Source organism: Condylostylus longicornis, unplaced genomic scaffold, assembly GCF_029603195.1.
Source record: "Condylostylus longicornis isolate FDR11 unplaced genomic scaffold, ASM2960319v2 ptg000013l, whole genome shotgun sequence".
Taxonomy (NCBI): Eukaryota; Metazoa; Arthropoda; class Insecta; order Diptera; family Dolichopodidae; genus Condylostylus; species Condylostylus longicornis.
The window spans coordinates 17156712-17163114 of NW_026577982.1; the positions used below are offsets into that span (position 1 = coordinate 17156712).

Here is a 6403-nt window from a genome sequence, read left to right on the forward strand (position 1 = left end):
ACTTTGAGACTGAACAATTTTATATTATGTATTCAATACTTATGAAAAAAAAATTAAAAATAAATAAATGAATAATAAAATAATTCAAACATATATAAAACTAGTTGGGTTGATTTTATATTTAGTTGATTGTCGAACAAATCGTATCGTATCGTAATGTGTCAAAAAAACTTCAAAAGGCGAAAGAGAAAGAAAAGAAATCAACCACAGTAAAACAGGAATACAAAACAATATAAATATAATCATACTAAACGAAAATATAAAGCAATTTTATGAGCAATATTAGTAACATTGGCAACAACAGCAAAGAGCGAGCAGTATAACAGAAAGAAAAAAAAAACAACAAACATCAATACTGTAATGTTGGTGTATGAATATATGGCTGATTTTTTAAACATCAGGTTGTGTTGCGATTTAAAAAAGAAAAAAGCTAAACATAATAATAACATAAATAAAAAAGGAAAGAAAAATGAAAATAATATGAATATTATGATTTAGATTACAAGAGCGAAGTGAGTGAAATGAGAATTTTGTAACACAATGGTGGCAATCAGCATAAAAAAATTGTTAAAGTATTATTTGTAAGTTACGACATAAAACAGAAGTTTAAAATGCTCAAAGAAATCGGAAATTTTTAAAGTAAGAATAATTTAGCAAAATATAACAAAAAAGAATGGTCATAGATAAAACAAAACTTTGCCTTCACAAATTGAATATCAAAATTTAAACCGCAGTGCCCAAATTTTTTGATCAAAGTGTTGGAAAAAGGAGAAAAATAACAGGATAGCAATGTTACTAATACAATAACTTTTTAGAATAGGTGATTGATTGCACAATAGGAAACAAAAATATTGTTTTAAGCACAACAATTTGTTTATTTCTTATAATTCTGCTTTTTTTTTACCAGTACTGTACATGTGATGATTCAGCAGGATATTATAAAAAACGAGAGACTAAGAGTAAAAGTTCATTTTGTTTTGTTGAAAATTGAAAACGTTGTATAAAGAGAGTTTAGAGATTGAGAATAAAAATGAAATAGAATTAAAAAAAAATAATGAAAGAGACAGAAAACGATCGTTGAAATTTAAATCCATCCAATTTCAAAAATACCACACAAATAAGATAAGAAAACAAAAAAGAATCAACAATCATGTGCATGGAAAACCACTCTAGACAGACTACTAAAAGTATAAAAATAAAAAAAAAATAAAAAAATAAATCTTGTTTAGTGTGTAGTACAAGTATTCCTAAACATATTGGATTCAGATTTAAACCGAACAACGTAGTCTTTCTTTAGTAATATGAGAGCCTATAACGTAAGTTTTATGCAACAGGTTTTTCTTTTGTTCGTCTTTTTCATATTAATGTATTGTATTCTTGTTTTTTACTTTAGTACATTAAATGTTTATACATATATGTAAGTACATAAGTATGCATGTGCATTTTATGAAATGGAGTTAGACAGGTATGTAGGGTATTCAAAATTTTTAATTTCGTTTTGAAGGTTCTTTTTGTAAATTTTTTTTTTAATTTTTTTTAGGTTAACCTTTGATTTTTTTTTAATATTACTACGACGTACTCACAAAAGTTTTCCTGGAATTAAATCAAAAGTTTTAAAACGCATTTTGTTAAACTTGTCTTTGAATTAAAATTGCAGTTAGTACATTCATTCATATACAATACGAACATTATGAATGCTTATATTTTAAGCTTTATATTTTAAGTTTGAGTTATATGTTCTTACAAAAAGGTACTACCTTAAGTCCCGAGCTGCGTTCATAGAAAATAGGAAAATCAAACATTACAAACAGATATATGTACATATAATAAAATTTTCGATTTATTTTTAAAATGTCAAAAAGGTTTTTGTCAGGTAGGCTTGTCACACATTCATACATACATATATGTATGTACTTATTTTACCTATTTTTTTTATTAAATTTATTCTTAAAAAAGCTTTTGTTCCCATATTTTACGATTACTCTAAATTCCAATTTTAAATATACATATGTAGACATAACTCTCGTATACTCATTTCTATAATCATGTGTAAACATAGGTGTAATTGTAGGTATGTATGTATATATACCATGATTACTGATTTCTCTCAAGAAAAGTATTACTTATTATAAAATGTTCTTCGCCTTCTTTTACCGGTTCATATCATAAAGGTTTATATCATTTATGGTCATATAGGTATTACCTTTATTTTTGGATGTATTTGTAATATTGTTTTGTGTACACCTGAATTAGATAAAAATAGATGTAGAAACAATAAATTTATTGTATTATAAACGGAAAAAATACTGTAATAGTAGTAATCAGCTACCATATTTACTTATATGTGTAGTAATTAATATGTATACTATAAGTGTAATACTTCATATGTTAATATGTTTTACTAAAATGTTAGTAATATTTAATTATTTAGTATAAATAATTTAATAGTATTTAATTATTCAGTGTATGAAAACCCCCAAAAAAATTCACTTCTCTTTGTTTTGAAATATATTCCAAACTAATAATATTTAAAAGTAATCTGCAGTTTTATCAAGAAAATTCTCAAAAGGAGGCATTTTGACAACTAAATTTTATTTCGATGACAACATTAGTTATTGCCAAAATGCCAAGTATAATTTTCTATATCTGACAATAATCTTGCTATTCATATCTTGCTATAAAAAGAAATTAATTTTTTAACACTTTAGAGAAATGAAAAACATTGTTTATGTACATTACTTATGTACAAAATAATCTTAAATAATGTAAGAATTTATATGTATAAGCACATAATAGTCTGTAGCGAAAAATTAAAAATTTATGCATAAATTTATCTCAATAGAATAAGTATTACGTGAAGAAGTGAACTCATGTGAAATAAATTATGTAAAGATATATAAAAATAACAAATGTGAACATGTTCAATTTTCTATATGTATATATAAATAAGTATGTATGTATATCTTGTAAATTAGTGAACATTTCTAAAACTACAAGGAAGAAAATATATAAGCTCAATATATTATTTTTTGCACATTTCCAAAACAATTACAAAAAAAATTACTTAAAAGTTTCACTCAGTTCTTGCGCCTATTTATGAAACTTCTTACATGCAAAAGATTCTAGAATTAAATATAGATACGCTTTTATGACAACTTCTTGTGTAAACCATAAAAACATTTTCAATTTCGAAAACTTAACGGTTAAAGAAAGAATTTTTATCAAAGCAAATAAGTAACAATAAAATGTTTCCTTATCACAAAATTTATTTAAATATTTTTGAGGATCCAATGAACCTTTCAATTAGTAGAAAATTTGTTTTGGTTTTATTTTTATCCTAAAAGTATGCAATAATTATGAAATATTTAATTCATATATTTTAAAATATGATAATAAAAGTAATATTAATATGATCGTATGATCTTAAGAAAATAATGTAATTAATTGTATATAATTGTTAATTGCTTATGTAACTGTTTTTAATTGGAAATGTGCTGTTTCACAAACCACCGATTTGATCCGAATTTAATAACAATAATTCACAACATAATTCTCAATTGTCTACAAATGCTAATTAAATTTCTATAATCAATTTTCATGAATATTTTGTGATTTACGCCAGTTCTCTTGCGTAAGTACATATGCATTTGTAAGTACATATGCATTTTTGTAAATATTGATGTATGTAAATTTCTATTGAATCTAGAACCAAATTTTTTTGAACGTACACTGTATGTGATATTAACATATGCATCTGTACATATTCCATTGCAAATTACTTAATAATAAATGTGAATATTGTCCCTTTGGTAATTATTTTTGTGATAAAAATACTCACAGACTCGCGTCGCGCCGATATTTATTTTGCTTATTTTTCATAGTTTTCTTTTCGTTCTATGACGTTCTGCTTTTTACGCTACTATAGTTTGGTAGCGGAACATTATTTACATATTTGCAGTATTAGTAACACAATGTTTATTCTTAGATTATGTTATTTTATATCTAAGGAAGAAAAAATTTAAAACACAGATTTTGTTTTCTTGTTTCACAAATTATGTACATATTTTTTTTTTAAATCATTACATAAAATATGTACATATACTTTTCTCCTAACAATAGTCGAAAGAAAATCTTCGTTTTAATTGTTCTACTGAAAATGACGTAGAATTTCAATAACAATCCTCGACTGGCAGACTGGGATCCGATATTAATAATTTAAGTGAAGACTTATACACATATTTCGCAAATTAAAATATATGCATATAATTTAATGCAACACTGTAATTTAAAACTGCCTCATGTTGTTAAAAGTTTTTAGAAGAAAAAATAATCCCTCTCATTCTTCTCATTTTAAACCGGCTGTCTTCCTCACAAAAACCTTTATATCTACTTGAGAATTACCAGATGGTCTTAAAAGAATTAAATGGATCAGATTAAATTACAGGATGAAGGTGACAGCTATAGCTGGGTTAGAGTACTTACAGCAGTATTGCAAACTAAGTATAAATTTGTGTCGAAAATGTATGAGTTAATAGGCGAAGTTAAACTATAATGATTACAGTTATATTTTGCATCTCTGGATCTTAGAAACCACATCTGAGAGCCGAGAAAAATAACATAAGCAAAGATGTCTGCTAGTGATGATAACCGTGCATAAGCATCCACCATGTGCAATGATATGTGCCCCCTGAATAATAATATAACAACAATGATGACAAACAATACCAAAAGTGTTAATTAGTATGTTAATTACATTACTTACTGAGTTCTTTATGGTGTCTGAACTTCTATAAAAGAACTAAATAAATAATGTGGAATCAATTGTAATTTAATTTATACAAGCATTTACTGGATAAAATTCGACACTAAAAATTTCTATACACTTTCTTATATATTTATTTTGTATTAATTTTTCTAATTTGAATCCAAATCCAAACTTAAATTAGAAAAATTAATACAGACCGTAAAATAAGAGGTTTGGAAGACAAGATAAATGAGAAACCATTTGAGGACTTCGCACTTCAAAAAAATGTTGATTTTGTATTAGGAGATTAAAGATTTTTTGATAACTGTTCATTATTATATTATAACGAAACTCTAAAAGTAGAATTGTGAATAATTATTATACTCTTATTAGATTTGGTTAAATTTTCATCTTTCTTGAAACCTCCTAAATGCTTCTCCTTTATCATATTCTGTCACATTTTAATTATTTATCATATTCTAATTAGTTTTGAAAATCACAAACGCCACAAGCTCTCTTTGATACACTTCAAGTTATGTTACCTCACGGTGAACCAGGTATGTAATTTAGGTGCATTGTGACCAATCAATGATAGTGTTCGTTCTTATCGCAGTTTCTCATTATCATTCTACTTTTTGGGTTTTGAGCCCTGTTTTTATACGCTTTCCGGAATATTCTAAAAATTCTATACTTCCTCAACATTTATTCTAATTTTTGCTCTTTTTATCACAATAATATTCCACATGTATCGCACAATTGCACATGTATATTAAACAAGAGAATAACAAAATATCTCAAGAACTATTCGTATATGTATTCACAAAATCAGTATTTATAACATTACGTAGGTACGAATCCACATACATACATAATTAACATACATACATACTTATGATTTACGTGACGTAATATGAAAACTTAGGCCATTGACTTAGCGAGTCGCGATGAATTTTCTTTTAATTTTTTTATTTAGTTATTTTTTTTATTCATTTTTTGATTTTTCTTTTTTCGACTTTTCTGATAGACCGCCGAATGTGAAAATGAATCCAGCCATTTCATCAAGAAGTAAATATGTGTAAAATGAACCAACAATTCAGAAACTGTGCATTCATCCATCTATTATACAATATTTTTAACAAGCTGTCGTCTATGCGAAAAGAAAAGAGTTATTAAAATGATCGCGAGTTCTTGTATTAATTTTTTTAATGTACTTTAAGAGTATTTTTGTTTTTTATTATAAGCAAATATGTTCATTTATATAATTTGTTTGTACTTAAGTATATGCTCATACGTTTAAGTTGTGGAACGCGATACGAAGTATTGCAGATCATTTTTTTAAGATTATTTTTAATTTCAAATATTTTTTTTGCTTTTGTATGATATTTCAGTTTTAGTTATAAAATAAAAAAATAAATTATAAACAGTTGTAACCGAATAAAATTATAAATTCATTGAAGAATAAACTTAGTTCTAATTTTTTTCATGAGAACTTTCGTTTAAATTTAATAATCCTTAGCTTTACGATGCTCTAAATAAATTCTAATTTCATTTCATCTTTAACACGAGCTCATGGGTATTATTATTTTACAAAGCACACTTACTGTAATAATTAGAAGTAAAAACAAGGAGAATGAAAGTTACTAATGCCGGATAAGTAAA

General features: G+C 25.5%; 1 long non-coding RNA gene across 1 annotated transcript; it reads left to right on the plus strand.

Annotated features, from left to right (window-relative positions):
- The first annotated feature begins 227 nt into the window (after positions 1 to 227).
- Positions 228 to 6155, plus strand: LOC129605597 (uncharacterized). Its single transcript, XR_008696724.1, has 3 exons — positions 228 to 820; positions 908 to 1316; positions 5769 to 6155. It is a non-coding gene; the product is annotated as an uncharacterized LOC129605597 (long non-coding RNA).
- The last annotated feature ends 248 nt before the right edge of the window (positions 6156 to 6403 follow it).